We start from the raw sequence: 17,872 nt of genomic DNA, 5'->3' as shown, positions 1-17,872 counted from the left end.
CTGCATGTAAATACAAGAAAGATGAGAATTGTATGATTTGCTTCTCAGACACAGCAGGGAAATTATACAAGAGGAAGTCAAAAGTATGTAAATGTGATTGAGTGCTGAATGCAAAGGACCCTGAAAGACAATCTGAGAAGCTGATGGTTGGGGTCTCAATGAACTCCTCATCTACAGGGCTAAGAGGAAAGGTATTCTTCCTGCTAGGCATTTGCTAGGGCTGATGAGTATCAGAAAAGGTCGGGAGATGAAAAGGTGCTTGTAATTTTATACTTGCTTTTCCAATTCTCCTGCAAAAATTGAAAACACCTCCGTTGGGAAAGCATTACTTTTTTTCCCCTTTGCAGATTCTTGTAGAAAATTCATTTTTTTACAGTCCTTTTTGGCCCCCATAATATTCTGCACTGGAACATATTGGTGATTTTCTTGTCATATTTTTCAAGAGGAGAATAGGCTCTGAATAAATGTTGTCAGGTGCGTTCATGCTGGGGTCCAGTTATTTAGATTTACAAAAACCTTGAGGCAGAAGGTGGCTTAGAGATTATTTGCCTAGTAGTCTCAAGCAGGGATGACTCTGTCCCTATTTCCCCAGGAAACACTTGGCCCAGCCTGCGGGCACTTTTGAATGTCACAGTTGAGTGGGAGTGATACCAGCATCTAGTGTGAGCGGCCATGAATCCACTAAACATCCTACAATCTAATGTACAGTACAGCAGCTTACAACAAAGAATTGCCCACCAATTGTCAGAAGTATCTAGACTGAGAAACTCTTTTGAATGGTTGGTTTTCTTTTATAAATGAGTGTAGGGAGCCTCAATGAGGTGAAGTCATACCTCATGATACTGAGCCCAATCCTGAATACCTCTCTCTTGACTCTCTTTGTGGTACTCTTTTATATAGAGATTGGAAGTACCATATTCTTTGTTAATTCTCTGGACTGGCTCAGATTTTCTATTTACAATTCTCAACATTTTTAAAAGAAATGAATTCCATCCAGTCTGTTCTCTCAGTTGGGTAAGCACCTCTGAAAACTGATTCATTTCCCATCTTTTGAAAAACATGTAAGGAATATTAAGGGGATTAAATTATACACCATGCCCTTGGTAGGCTCTCATGAGCATCCAATGAAAATGAATACTGAAGAAATTGTTGCTTAATTGGGAGGCCTAGAGAAAACTATATAAGCACAAAATATACAGTGAACTTTTATCAAACGTAAGAAAAATGCATTAAGAGAGAAAAAATATCTTACCTTCTCAAAACAACAGGAGTAGGAAATGTTGACTCAAAGTCAATTCTCTAGAAGGTTTTTCTTTCCTTTTTCTTTTCTTTTCTTTCTTCTTCTTCTTCTTTTTTTTTTTTTTTTTTTTTTTTTTTTTTTTTTTTTTTTAGATCTGGTCTTGCTCTGTTGCCCAGGATGGAGTACAGTGGCACAATCTAGGCTCACTGCAACCTCTGCCTCCCACGTTCAAGTGATTCTACTACCTCAGCCTTGTGAGTAGCTGGGATTACAGTTGCCCACCACCATGCATTGCTAATTTTTGTATTTTTAGTAGAGACAGGGTTTTGCCATGTTGGCCAGGCTAGTTTTGAACTCTTGACCTTAGATGATCTCTCCACGTCGGCCTCCCAAAGTGCTGGGATTACAGGCATGAGCCACCATGCCTGACCATAGTATTCCCTCTTACAAGAATATAAGTGGCCCACATTTTGCCTTATTTTCTCCTTTAAACAAAAGCACTGATGATTCACCCAAAACAAATGTCCCTAGTAAGTCTGTTGATTAATCTCTTTCTCAATAAACTAGCTGTTCCTAATTATTTATAATTAGTTTTCTTTCCGAATGAGTTATTATTTAATTTTGGAAAAGTGGCATTTACACAGTTTTCAAATTTTCTAAAACATTTTATTTTTGAAAGACTTTGGGTAATTTAACTAATCTACTTCTGCCCCAGTGCGTAATGAACTAAAAATGTTTCTGATTACAATCATCCCATTGATAGGGACAGTTGGCAGAGAAAGTCTAGACAGAAATGTACAGGTCCCTATTGAAACTCTGCCCTCAAGCTGATAAGCCTAAATCTGGGGCCCAAAGTGTGCAATTATATCCCTGTTTTTCCACTCAAATGTTGGCTTTTCCGAAACCACCTATGGCCCCAGCCCATCCCATCCTGTGCCTCTAAAAACCCCAGACTCAGCCTAGAGATGGGACTACAGCTGGAAGTGGGAGAGAAGCGTCTTGACTTCTGAGGGACAACTTGATGGAATACCTTCAAAGAAGAATCTGACCAGTGATGGCCAGACTTGAGGGGAAGACTATCTACACACACTGTCGCCTTCCCGCTGAGAGCCACTTTTATAGGCAATAAAATCCCCCACATTTACCATCCTTCAATTCCTTGTGTGACCTCATTTTTCCTGGATGCTGGGGAAGAGTTAAGGAGCCATGAGTGCAGATACAAAAAGCTGTCAAACTGGCTTTTCATCCTCACTGGTGGAGGGCAGCCAACTCAGTGAAGCAGGTAAAGGGCCCACGAGAGCTGTTAACACTGAAGCCATCCATGGATAGCAGAGCTAAAAGAACACTGTAGCTCGCCTTCTGGGGCTTCAGGAGTTGCAGGCACCCACACCTGGATGCAGCCACAGTGCCTGCATGGAGTTTGTTCCTGGTGGTGCCAATGCAACTGGCTGGTTCCTGCACCTGCTCAGCTGTGCACTCCCTCCCATGAGGGGTAGAATGCAGCAGATCCAAGCTAGTAGAGTTTGATCCCATTAGCACCAAAGTGGCCAGCCAGTTTCAGCATTCATTTACTTCAGTTTCCAGACTCACTCATTTGTGCACTCCCTCCCTCAAGGAGTTGAGAGTGGCGAGCTAAGTAAACAAGGCAGCCCTGTTGCAAGCCTTGCAAAGGGCTCAGAAATATTCTGCATCACCATGATATGCACGGCAATGATACCGTGCACCTTAACCCCAAAATCCTAGGCCTGACAAACACAGAGAAGAGAAATATGGAATAATAACTATCTATTGATAATCCAAACATAACATAAAAAATATATGTCCCTAACAGTGTTTTATCTCTAATGAAGGATTAAATACCTTCTCTTGTCATTATGTTTTAAAAGTTTGCTAATTAATTGTCCAATGCATCCAAAATTTACAACTCCAAATAAACATTCAGTGTCAGAATTGGTCAGAGGCCATAAGCAAAATAAAGATGCATTTTAATGAAATGCATCAAGGGTCATTTGCCAATAAACTATGTGACTTCAGTATCTTATCTACATCATGTGTTGCTTTGTTTGATAAAGTTAACATTTATTACTTATCTCACATTTCATTCGTGACTCCAGAGAGATCTTTCCTCACTGCTGTGTCTGAAGCAAACACACTCCTACCAACTTTCTCTAAGGATATCACACTGTTTACCTGACTCTTCAAGATCCTTAGGCCTTATATCCCTGGTGTACTATTCTAACTCCAGTGCCAAACACATAACAGCACTGAAAAAAATGATTTGTTAAATGAATAAATCTGAATGTCCCATTTGATGTTGGGCCCTTAGAGGACAATAGTAATATTTGTTACTTTGTCCATCTTTAATGCCAAGCAAAATGTTTCATGAATATTTGGATCACACTTAAATCATTCCTCAAATAAATTATCTCACTTGGGAAAAAAAATGTAATTCTTCTGAGCCTCTGGTCTCCATATAAGACCTTGCCTGTTTGAAAAGTTGAAAACATTAAACAATGATAGATTCATTACTTTTTTTTTTTTGTTACAAAAATGTTCTGTGGTATCTGATTCAAGCATCACCTATAGAATGTCATCTCTGGCTGCTTCCCAGACCCTACCTCCATCGCATTAAATATGGAGTGTTATCATTCAGCATGTTGAGCCTGGAGTCAGGCTGCCTTGGCTTAAGTCTCATCTCTACCCCTTAAAAGCTGTTGCTGTCACATAAAATGTGATGGTATTATCTCCACTTGATGATAAAGAACTTACCCACAAAAGAAGTTACATTCTTTATCATCAAGTGAAGATAATGTGTATACTTATAACAGATAATTTACATATAAATATTAAAGAAGTCAATATAGCTAAAGCACATGGAATAATACATAGCACGAAATAAATTCTAAATGGGTAGAACATAATTCTGAAAGCATTTCAGATAATGTTCCCACAGATGTATAAATAAGTAAGCAGTTCCCACATTTAGCTTGTAAACCCAGTGGGAATTATTTAAGAATTATTCTACCTTTATTCCCTCTGCTTCTAACTCAGGATCTGAAATATCTCACATTCATTCAGCGCAACAAACATTCATTGAACTCTTATGTGCCAGTTACGATGCTATGTGCTGATAATCCAAAGAAAATTGGTGCCAAGGTGTGTGTCCCTGTGAAGTTCACAATAAATGGAGAGGACAGAAAATAAATGGACCAAAATATGCAACAAATGTAAATGAAAAGTCTGGTCTTGGTGAGTTCAGACTACTATAAAATATATCATAGCCTGAGTGGCTTAAAAACAGAAATTTATTTCTCCCATTTCTGGAGGCTGTAAAGTCTGAGATCAGGATGTCAGCACAATCAGGGTTGGGGAGAGTGCTCTTCCTGGTTTGCAGATGACTGTCTTCTTGCTGTATCCTCACATGGTGAAAAGCAGAGAGAGAGAGAGAGAGAGAGAGAGAGAGAGAGAGAGAGAGAGAGAGAGAGAGAAAGAAAGCAAATTTTTTTGTGTCTCTTCTTTTTTCTTTTTTTCTGAGATGGAGTCTCACCTTGCTACTCAAGCTGGACAGCAATGGCACAATCTCGGCTCACTGCAACCTCTACCTTCCAGGTTCAAACGATTTTCCTGCCTCAGCCTCCCAAGTAGCTGAGATTACAGGCATCCCCACCATGCTCAGCTAATTTTTGTATATTTTTAGTTGACATGGGGTTTCACCATGTTGGTCAGGTTGATCTCGAACTCCTGACCTCGTGATCTACCCATCTTGGCCTCCCAAATTGTTGAGATTACAAGTCTGAGCCACTGTGCACCACTGTCCCCAGCCTGTGTCTCTTCTCCTAAGGGCACTAATCCCATCACAAGAGCACCAACCTTAAGACCTAATTATCTCTTAAAGACCCCACCTCTGAATACCTTCACCTTGAGAATTAGGCTTCAACATAAGAATTTGGGGAAGCACAAACATTCAGTCTGTACAAAGTGTAAAATGAAAATGAATATGCTACCTATGGAGTAACAAGCTAAGAAACTCGTCTACTTTGTTGGTGTGTGTTTGCAGCCGTATCTGTGAGGATGGTTGGAGTGAGGGTTAAGAGCAGGGACGAGGGTGAAGGGTGGGAGGAGACTGGTTAGGCACAGCTTTTGACAAAAGAGTGGTCATTGGATTAAACCATTAAGGATTAGCAGGAGACAAAAAAAAAAAAAAAGATTAATGGAGCTTTTTGCTTGGGGACGTATTTTTGGAGGTGGAAGCTTTGCGAAGGAGGTGCTTCTCCAGGTGGAGCTAACAGCTTTTGAAAAAAGCTGTTCATATCCAGATTTGAAAAAAAAAAAAAGCATGACCAATTTCAAAACCCAATTCATCATCTTTAAGTTACCATTAATAATAAAATCATACAGTGAATTTGGTAAGAATTTTCTGGGAGTAAAGATCAGTAAATGTATGTTTTCAGTTTTTTTATTTTTATTTTTAAAATGTTGGACAAGAGCATACATTTATTTATCCTTTCAATAACTTTCCGCTTTTTACCTAGTGTTACAATCTACATTTGAGTTTATCCTTTCAACATATTCATAGACCAAAAATCACTTTGGACATTTCCAGCTATCTATATCCAAATGATTACACATTTTTTTTTTTTTTACCACTCTTGCTTATGATCCTCTTACATACTTTTAAGATTGAGTACCTAATTCTGAGTCACACAGAAGAATACTGGTGCTTTTTAACTTACTATTTGTTCAAATATATATAAACATGCACTATGTAATGACGTTTGGTCAGTGATGGACTGCATATAGAAAAGTGATCCCATAAGATTACGATGAAGGTGAAAACTCCCATCATCTAGTGATGTTGTAGCTGTTCATTGTGATAACATAGCATAAGGCATTGCTCACATTTTGTGCTGATTCTGTTGCAAACCTACCATGCTGCCAGTTATATAAAACTATAGCACATAAAATTATGTATAGTACATATGCCTGATGATGATAACAAACCACTATGTTTTTGGTTTATGTATTTACTATACTGTATATTTTATCATTATTGTTGAGTGTACTCTTTCTGCTTATTAAAGAAGAGTTAACTGTAAAGCAGCCTCAGGCAGTTCCTTAAGGAAGTATTCCAGAAGAAGGCATTGGTATCATAGGAGATGACAGCTCTGTGTCTGTTACTGCCACTGAAGAACTTCTGGTGGGATAAGATCTGAAGGTGGAAGATAGAGGTATTTTGATCCTAGGACTAGGCTAATATGTGTGTTTGTGTCTTTGTTTTTAACAATAACAACATAAAAAATCAAAAAGAAAAAAAAGCTTATAAATTAAGGATATAAAGAAGAAAATGTTGTCTTGGCATGGTGGCTCATGCCTGTAATCCCAGAACTTTGGGAGCGGCCAAGGCAGGCAGATCATCTGAGGTCAGGAATTTGAGACCAGCCTGACCAAGATAGAGAAATCCTGTCTCTACTAAAAATACAAAATTAGTTTGGCATGGTGGTGCATGCCTATAATCCCAGCTACCTGGGAAGCTGAGGCAGGAGAATCGCTTCAACCTGGAGGACAGAGGTTGTGATGAGCCAAGATCACACCATTGCACTCCAGCCTGGGTAACAAGAGCAAAACTCTGTTAAAAAAAAAAAAAAAAAAAAAAAAAGGAAGAAGAAGAAAAAAATGTTTTTGTACAGCTGTGCAATGTGTTTTAAGCTAAGTGTTACCAAAAAAAGTTAAAATTAAAAAAAATTAAAATGTTAAAGTTAAATAATGATTAAACAACATTTACAAAATTAATTTAGGGTAGCCTAAGTGTACAGTGTTGATAAGGCGTACAGTAATGTACAGTTATGTCCTAGGCCTTCACATTCACTCACATCTCTCTGACTCAAACAGAGGAATTTCCATACCTGAAGGTCCTATTTTTGGCAATGGCCCTATACATGGGAAACTTTTTTATATTTTATGCTTTAGTTTTACTGTATTTTTTAATGTTTAGATATGTTTAGATACAGAAATACTATTGGTCTCCAATTGCCTACAGGATTCAGTATGAAAACATGCAAACAGGTTTGTAGCCCAGGAGCAATAGTCTATCTCATCCAGACTAGATGTATAGTAGGCTATGCCATCTAGGTTTGTATGAGCACACTCTGATCTTCACACATTGAGAAAATTTCCTAACAATACATTTCTCAGAACATATCTCTATTGTTAACTGATGCATGACGGTTTTTGCATTTGTTGATTTAATTAAATTATTAGCCTTTAGAAGTTAAATGTCTTCTCTTGAAATTCAAGAAAAAGCTTTAGACAGATAACGATTCCAGGCCTGAATAATAACCCATCACAGCACATAAATTGATTACACCAGTGTTTCCAAGCTGAGAAAATTCTGATTAATTTGAGATATTACTTCATTTAATTTCATGGCTTAGCCCATGGAGACCCTCCTTTGTATGCAAAATAACTTTTTGTTTCAACGCTATTGAATATTTTTGAAGAGTTTTATTCAATGAGGAGGGATTCAAAGTTAAGGTAGCATTCGACTGGGTGGAGTTATTGTATCAGTCCAGATCCAGCTGAGAGTTAGAAACCACACAGTAATTTGAACAGGGAAAGTTGAATATAAAGAATTATTAACTACAACAGTGGAGTAACTATAAGAAAGAAAAAACAGAGCTCTAAAGAATATTGGATGGCTGAGAGAGTGTACTCAAGGAATGAACAACTTAGAAGGCAGAGTGCAGAGTAGGGAGGATCTCCAAGGCTGAGATTCAGGTCTTGTTACAGAAGGTGAGGTTGCAATTCACTGGGTGGCGAAGCTCTCTGAGTTGTCCCAACTAGAAGTGTCTCAATCATCAGGAAATTAGAAAACATCCTTTAGGAGGACAGGCAGGCTGAGGGCCACAGGTGCACAGAGGCTCATTCAGGTGCTGGAGATCTGTTCATCAGCAAGATGTTTCAAAGTTTGGTGTGCAGAGTCTATTTTAAGAGGACCACAGAAAAGACATCAGTAGACTGTGGCCTGGGCTACAAGCTAGTTGAGGTACTACTTGCCCTTAGAACAGAGCACTTCTAGAAGGGGTACAGCAGAAGCAGAAAAAAAAAAAAAAAAAAAAAAAAAGAAAAGAAAAAAAAGAAAGAAAAGAAAGGAAAAGAAAAAAGAAAATAGTACCAAGAAGAAAATCTGCCATATCTCTTTATTTCCTATGAATGAAAGTTGAACGTCATGCTATTTGCAAAGGATATACGTGTAATGCATCTATTATCATAAAGCAGGTAATGAATAAGCAGATTTTGACCTGAGAGACAATAATGAATAACTAGGACAGCTACTTATTCAAATTGCTCAACTGCAGTGGAAATCAACTATAAAGATACCTAACATGCATTACTCAGTTAGCACATGAGCAAGCTATGGGCACCGACAGTGTTTTCTGACATTTATAGTTTAAGTGGATTTTACAATATATTCCTTATTACAGAAAATAAGAAAACATGAAACAAACCTGGGGGCAGTATTAAAAACATACGACATTCTATGTGTCTGCGTCACAGGATGAATTAAGGACCACGAACAATTGAATCAGAAAGAAACTTTTAGGAATCAGATTACAAACTGCTTTATTTGTCCTACAAAGGAATGTCAATTTAACTACTATAAAAAGTAGGGTAGCTAAGGTTTGGGATCATCAAACATACTTGCAACTTATTCTCTGTATTGCATCTAGCTAGATGGGATAATGTGACTAATTTTTACAAATAGACTTTCAAGTAATGTCATTCAAGGTTGTGGCAATTAAGAGCTTGTGTGTATTCTCCAAACCCGTAGCTTGAAGCAAAAGATTTTCAAGGTAGAATTGCAAAATGAAAACAACCTGGGTCCCTGAGTCACTACTTGGAGCAGTGAAGCTGCAGAGGAGAGCTATCTGACCTACATTGGACCGTGACATTAGTGATAAATGAATCTGTATCTTGCTGGTTAAGTCACTGAGATGTAAGAATTTATTTGTTACTGAAGAACATTCTAGTCCAAAATTGTAAGCAGGAGGATAATGTGATATGGTTTTCGAAAATTGTTTTAGTTTTCCCAAATAAATGTAAGTTCACTTCCATAAATATAAATTGAATTGAAATAGAAACAACTAGCCAACAGTATGTGCTGTTCACTTAACCCCTCAAAATGCTGCAATACTGTTGAGTGAGGGCAAAGATAATATAAATGAAATGGTGCTAATTAATGAGAGTTTTCTTGATTTGAGAAATTCAGAGAGTAAAAAAGTCCAAGACCTAATATGTAATATAATAGTTATGTATATTCATGACTCTTCTTGACTTATTCACCCTTCTTGATGAACATTAAAGCCATTCACAAAAGATGATAACTGAAATGAGGTTCCTGGTATTTGCTGAGGTTTGTGATTACAGGAAGAGATGATGAATGAGAATGAGAACGTCAGGGCAAGGTGGCTGTACAAGTAGACAACCCATAGAGAATGCTTGTAGACTTCTAATCATGCATCTTCACATGTGTTCTGTATAGCATTTGCTACATAATGTCATTATATTTATTGCATAAAACCATAATACCTTGAGACAAATATTCTATTGTTTGTCAGTATGATCATTGAAATCTGAAAGGAACAAGGGTATTTTCAAAGGCCAAGAAGATACAAAGACCTGGGAATAAAGTTTTACCAACACCTGGTAAATGAGAGGTAGGTACATGTTAGAAATATTATTACTAATAATATTCTATATTTCAAGTCACATATTGTTACAATTTGCCTCATTGCTATTAAAATACTTCCAAGATCTTTATGGCTTATTAAAACAATACACTTGTTGTGTAATTGTAAAAACAATTAATTACGTCAAGCTACAGAGCTTCTGCACAGCAAAGGAAACAATCAACAAAGTGAAGAGACAACCTACCGAATGAGAGAAAACAAGTTTCAAGCTATCTATCTGACAAAGATGAATAACCAAAATATAAGGAGCTCAAACCACTAAAGAGCGAAAAAACAAAACAAAAACAATTTTTGATTAAACAATGAGCAAAAGAATTGAATAGACATTTATCAGAAGAAGACACACATGTTGAACAGTATATGGAAAATGTTCAACTTGACTAATAATCAGAGAAACACAAGTCAAAACCACAATGAGATATTGCTTTATCTCTGTTAGAATGGCTCTTATTAAAAAGTCAGGAAATAAAAGATGCTGGCGAGGATGTGGAAAAAGGAGAGCTCTCCCACATGGTTGGTGGAAATATAAATTAGTACACCGACTATTTTAGAAAAAAATGGAGGTTCCTCAAAAAACTCAAAATAGAACTGTCAAATGATTCAGTAATTCCACTACTGGTTATATAACAAAAATAAAAGAAATCAATATGTGGAGAACATATCTGTACTCCCATATTTATTGCGGCACAATTCACAATAGCCAAAATACGGAATCCATGTAAGTATCCATCACTGGATAAATCAATAAAGAAAATGCTGTAGATAGACACAATGGAATATAACTCAGGCAAAACAAAATAATGAAATCCTGTCATTTGCAACAATGTGAATGGAACTGAAGACCATTACGTTAAGTGAAACAAGTCAAGCACAGAAAGACAAATATTGCATGTTCTGACTCACATATCAGAGATTTTTTTGTTTTAAAAGTAGATTTCATGAGTCTAGAGAGTAAATTTGTGGTTACCAGAGGCCAGGAAGTGGAGAGGAAATAAAGAGAGGTTGATTAATGGGTACGAATCTGCATTTAGATAGAAGAAATAAGACCTAGTGTTTGATAGATTGGTAAGGTAAGTATAGTTAACATTCATCAATTCCACATTCCAAAATAGCTACAAGAGAATAATATAGAAGTGCCCAGGGTAAGAAAAGATAATTATTTAAGGTGACAGATATATTAATCACTATTATTTGATTATATGAATATATGAAATTATTACATATACACCAAAATTGTGTACCTTTAGTATGTATCAATAAAGTAATTAATTAAAAATTTTATTTACACTATCACTAAATTGCCTCCTGTGCTTTACCTTAGCTTTTCCAGTTTAAGTGCTCTTTCCCTAACTCTATCCATCATAAGTTAAAACTCCAAAGCTATATCTATAAATGTCTTTAAATATTTACATATTTAGATTTATAACTATGTATTTCAATAATGTAGTAATAGCAAACATTTATATAATACTAACACACGTAAGATGCATATTTCTAAGCACTTTACACATACTGATTTGCTAAATCTTCACAATATAATAATGGTTACTAAAATTATCTGCATTTAACATGTGAAGAAACTGGGGCACAGAAGGTTAAGTAATTGGCCCAACTCACACAGCAAAACTAAGTTGATACAAGCAGGATTTGAGCCTGGATAACTTTGACTACAGAATCATTGCTTCTAGGTACAAAATTTGGCATCTTTGAGATTCTAGTAAAATATGAATGACATTCTCACTAAGTATAGTCATAAAAATCTATATTTAATCATTTTACATCAAAGATTCTAATTATTAAATAGTTGGCTTTTCCAAAATATGTCTATACCTTTTACATTTGAGACATAACATCTATCTGTATGACTACATGTAATCCATACTTAGGTCATAATTTATTCATTGTAATATTAATTTTTTTTTTCTTTCCAACTCTGAACTTTGTTTAAGTCTATAAGATTTGTGACAAGATTTAAAATATCAAGTATGCCTTGGTCCAACTTGTTATTTATGTTTGTTTATTTGTTTTTAAGAGGGAGGGTCTTATATAGAACTTGAAAGTAGATTTCCACATTAAATTATTAGATTAAACCAGCAATTGTGATGTTTCAAATGCTTTATCTAAAAAGATATTAGTCAAGACAGGCACCCTCTGGTTACATAATCATACGGGAAAGTAATTTGTATGTGTGTGTGTGTGTGTGTGTGTGTGTGTGTGTGTATTTAGAAAACAGAAAATAAGGAGCTGACCAACTGGATTCATACACACACACACACACACACACACACACACACACACACACAGAGAGAGAGAGAGAGAGAGAGAGAGAGAGAGAGAAATTAAAATAAGTAGAGAGGAATGGAATCTTTAAAGTAGGTAAATAACCATGCCAAGTTGGAGTAAGAGTTGGGGGCAGGGAGTCAGAGCATATGGTGAAGTGGAGCTTCTCAGTTGATGTATTAAATTTTTTCAAGTAACTTGTAAGTTTTCATTTTAACATTGGGAACAGCTTATGCTGGGCAAATAATTTGATATGCATCAACTATTACATCAGCCACTCATTGAAGAGATTGGGGTATTAGAGCTAAACTTAATACCATTCCTACTATTTAAAACAGTGTTCTTCAATAGCCATGGATTGCTTACTTTTAAGCAAGAGAATAATCACTAAATAACTGTGGCCTAAGAAAAAAAAATAAGCCATAGAGAAGATAGATATTACTGAATAGCTTTCCATTTCCTTTTCAAAATGAATAATTGTAGGCTTTTATTGGTTTAGTTTTCATCTGATTGGGAATGCTCACCCCCTTCTTTGTGGTAGGTTTATTTGTTTTAAAGACCAGCACCACACGGAAAGTAGCAAAGTGCAGCTTTTCTGAAAAATCTTTTGTGTTTGTTCATTTTGGCTAAGGAATTAATCCTAGACCTGCCTGTTTATATGACAATGTTGATATCTGATTCTGTCACTCAAAAGAAAATAGAAAACTTTCTTTTGGCATCAGTAATTCTATGTTTCCCAGATTGGGTAAGACACAGACACTATTCTGAATTCCATTTTTTTTCTAGGAAGAATGGTTACCTTTGATGACTTAAAATTTATATATTATTAACATATCTTTGATTATTTATTTGAAAAGACTCCAAAACCAGATGGAATTAAACCAAAAGCTTCACAATCTGGTCTTCTAATTAACCTTTTAAAATTTCAAAGTATTTTACCTGTTATTCACATTTTTTGCTTTTATGGTGTTTCTTTTCCCATTCTTATTGCTCCTAATCTTCTTCTTCATCTGTGGAATTATAAGCATATTTATTTTAAAAGAATGTCACTTTTGCCATAGTGGCATCATGTGCATTATAGAAGAGAATAACGGATGCAAATAAACAACCATATTTTATCCCGTTGTAACTTTGGGTAAGTACTTCTAAACTGCTTTCAATATTTCAAAATTAGGTTCAAAAACTGCCCACTTTTATGGATACAACTACAGAAAGACAACATGTGAACCAGAAGCTAATCTGAGAAATACCTTACAAAAGATATATTTATAGAAAATGCAAGTAGAAAGAAGACTATCCAGGATGTGCATACCCGGATTTATCTCTTATCTCATTCATGAAATTAATTCCTTTTGTTTGATCTAAGCCTAGACTGCAGAAAGTTTTAGAAGTAATATAAAATAAATTTTTAAGGTAAAAAAAAAGTTACATAAAGCATAAAACATTTTAAAAAGTTCCCCTAGTTCAAGCTATGTAAAATCTCCACATGTATATTTTTCCTATAAAAGGTTGATTGAGGATTCATGAATTAACTTTTTTAAAGAACTGTATTTCATTCCTCTGCACATTGCATAATTGTATCATTTTATTTAAATTTCAAGCTGCTGCTTGGATTGTAAGCTCCTTGAGTTTAAATATCAAGTTTTACTTAGTAATAGATTATAGTAAGCAATGAACAATATTTATTGACTGAATGCAAAATTTATCTTGTTAAGCCAGACTTACCTATATCTGTTTCTAATTTATGTTCTGCTATGAAAGTACTTATTAAAGGTACCCTCTTTAAGAATAACCATACTCCGTATTGTTTTATATTGCTCTCATCAGATAAATGAGTAGAAGAACATAATTTTGGGGAATAGTCCAGAATTAAAACACTGACTTAGCATTTGGTACATGGGAGTTATTGTTAAAAGCAAAACTTTAAAAAACTTAACAAAATTTATTTGAACCAAGAATGATTCATGAATCAGACAGCACTCAGAACCAGAAGAGGTTCAGAGAGTTACACTTTGCAGTATTTGCAGTGGGCTTTTATAGGGTAAATGTGGGAGGGAGTAAAGTAAAAAAATCACTTGATTGGCTATAGCTAGGCATTTGCCTTATTTAGGTATAATCTTGTGGAAAGTCCCTGCTTTGAGATTAGTTGGTAGTTTCTGATTGGTAAAGCTTAAGTTTCATTCTACTGTTTACCTTGAGATTCGGTTTGCTTTTGTGGGAACCCACAGTGCTGGAGTTGTCTCAGGCTAATGGCTTCCCAATTACAGTTTGTTAGCAGTACAGAGTAAGTATTTGTTAAATGAATACTTAATAATAATGGCTAAAGAAATTATGTACTTTTAAAAAGCTCTTCACATGTCTTTCTCCAGCCACTGTGCACACTTACTTAGCTCATCAGAGTGGGTAGATGGGGGCTGCATAATAAGTCTTAAGACTTGCTCCTGTAAGGGAAGGAAGGAAAATCTCCCCCTAGGAAGAAAAACTTTGGCTCCGTATATGCATTTCCTTCTTCTCTTGATGTTCATTGTGTTCAGAGTGTTTCTCATGTTTTCTGCCTTTTTGTTAATAATGTTTGGCTAGCACACCTGGTCCAGACATCCAGATCCTCCAATGTTTAGGCTTCTTGCCTGTGCTCCTGAACCCTGAATACATGATATAGACTATTTAATATCTGCCTGCCTTTTGGGATACCACAGTCTGCTGTCTGGACTTTACCATCCTCAACTGACAGGCCTTCTAAGAATGCATGATTCTCACCTAAGCCCACTCTGATCGTCCCCCTTTGACTTTGCACCACCCTGATGGGTTCCCTCTGTTCCTAGTGCCAGCTCTGTTTTCCAAAGGCTTCTGGGCCTGTCGTTGGCTCTGTTTTGCTTTCTTTCCTGGCTTTAATGGGAGCTCGGCATGTGGAACTCATATCCAAACAGACTAAGTATCGCTCCTAGAGCAAGCACCTTCGCAGAGCCACACTGATGGTTCACAGCTACAAAGAGTCAAGGTAATAAGGAAAGTTAAAGAATAGAGATTATTTAGCCTGAGAATGTGAAGTCTGAGAGACAACTTAAGAACACTCTCCAATTATGGTGAAGGTTCTGTGAGCACCTTGAAACTGCACAATGCAGCCAACTGTTTCGTTGTTGTTGTTGTTGTTGTTGTTGTTAGTTCTATTTTATTTTTATTTATTTATGTATTTATTTTACTTTAAGTTCTGGTATACATGTGCAGAATGTGCAGGTTTGTTACATAGCTGCCATCGTAGTTTGCTATACCTATCAACTGTCTTTAATCACTGCTGAGGACAGAAATAATGCACATGAGCATCAGTTATAGCATAAGGGATTAGGGTTAGGCATAAAGAAGAATTTCCTGATAGGAATTGCTTATAGCAGTTTCAGTGCAAAGATAAAATATGAAAAAAACCATAATTTAATCCAATATCCTAGACTTTCTTTGGAAAAATTGGAATATCGAACTTTGAGTGACTCAGGTTTTCAGCTGGCTCACAGGAGCAATGTTCAAGGTCATCTGCTTTCCAAGTGATGTGAATAAAGACAGAAGCTGACATGGACATTTTGAACTTTCATCATCAGCTCCTTTAATTTCTCCATCATTTCCCCACACATCACTCTTTGTACTGTTCTACTTTTCTGCTACAAGTACTGATTTTGTGCTAAGCATATAGGAGCTGGCTATGACAAAGTTCTGTCACTGGCAACAATTAACATAGGGCTTATTTTGTAATGTATCAATTCACACAACATGATAATTTAAAAGGAAAGAATTGTGCTATCAGTTTTCTTTATCTTTTCTTCATTTATTTCAAAGATTTTCTCCAACAAAGTATGTGGTGCTAGACACTGTGCTGTATGTGGTAATTTTTAAAACTATATTAAGTTGTGGTACCATTATTTAATTACCTTAATTGAAATACTTTTCTATCTTTTCTTTTGTCCTTATGTGAATTTATAAATAGATATGTGTTTTAATATGTTTTATAAATATCAAAATATAAACATTTATTAGGAGCTTAGTTCTATAAAGGGGAAGAAATATTTATCTTCTACACACCTTAGTTTCATTAGCTTAGGCCAAGTTAGACTGATGAAAGACAGATTAGCAAGAGAAATATGCACAGAATCATTTAAGTTTTACATGACTCATTTCTTTCATAAGAAAATGAAGATCTTCACAATTTCTTTAAGCATAAGCATTTTTTATACTATGTTTGATCAAGAGTGGAAAGTCATGAGAAATTGTGATAGAAAAAGAAATAATCTATGGGCAGTAACCTGGGGAAACTTAGCAGGACCTGTTCTGATTCCTTGGTATCTGCTCATCTTCCAGGATTAGGATGCTCCTTTCTCCTGGGCATAGGGAAGGCACCTTTCACAGGAGAGAAGAGGAAAGTTAGAGAATTTTTCCAGCACCTGTTACTTCTGAATTTTCTTCCACTTAAAATATTGAGGCTGGGTACAGAGGCTCTTTCCTGTAATCCTAGCACTTTGGGAGGCTAATCACCTAGGTCAGGAGTTTGAGACCAGCCTGGCTAACATGATGAAACCCCATCTCTACTAAAAATACAAAAATTAATCAGGCTTGGTGGCACGTGCCTGTAATCCCAGCTACTCAGGAGGCTGAGGCAGGAGAATCACTGGAACTCAGGACGCAGAGGCTGCAGTGAGCTGAGATCATGTCACTGAACTCCAGCCTGTGTGACAGAGCAAGACTCCATCTTCAATCAATCAATCAATCAATCAATCAAGTATTCAATATGCCAAGGTGTCATATTTTTAGTAGTGTGTTCTGAAACCCATCAGCAATTAGTTTAGTAGATGCCCAGCCCCTGTGCAGGAACATTTTATGAGCTCCCTGCTTTGCTGGCTGCATTTAAGGTTTTTTTTTTCCATTTATGTAAATTCAGAAAGCCTTCTTTTCAAGGGTTTATGGTGATCTAAAATCTATCACCTATAGCATCTGATAAATTGGCTGGTTATAGATCCATTTGCTTCTTCAAAATTACCTGTGCAGATTGCACAGAGCCAACTTCCAGAAATCAGTAAAACGTATTTCCATAAATAACCAGAAGGAGCATCACCTGTAGGTAAATTGCTCTGTCATGCTAACGTTCTTTCTAGCATTCCTGAGGTATATAATGATCCCTCTCACTGAGACAAGTCAAAGTGGTGAATAGCTCATTACCTTAAAAAGATGATTGCTTCTGTTGCCTACCCCTATCAGAAATCTTGCTTTGATTTTTTTAATAAGATTCTGATTAAATTTGTCATTATCAAAAAGCTTTCTCTCTACTTCATTTCTGCTGTATATACACATTTATGGATGAAAGAATGAATTTCTTTCTTCAAACAGTCCACAACTTGATGGGCTGGGGATTATCAGATAATGTGTGACCACCTAACATTTGCCGGAAATCTGACTCACTTGAGACTTAAGGTGGGACTTCTTCGTTTACACTCCTGCACGCACTAACTCCCTCCTCACATTGTTTTATTCAGGATCAGTTTTCCTTTTTTCTCTTTCTCTTCCATATCTACAGAATACCCCTCTTGTGAGTCTTAACTCCAACCATTCACTCCTAAGAATCAAG

Source organism: Saimiri boliviensis, chromosome 2, assembly GCF_048565385.1.
Source record: "Saimiri boliviensis isolate mSaiBol1 chromosome 2, mSaiBol1.pri, whole genome shotgun sequence".
NCBI lineage: Eukaryota > Metazoa > Chordata > Mammalia > Primates > Cebidae > Saimiri > Saimiri boliviensis.
This window is presented reverse-complemented; position numbering follows the sequence as displayed.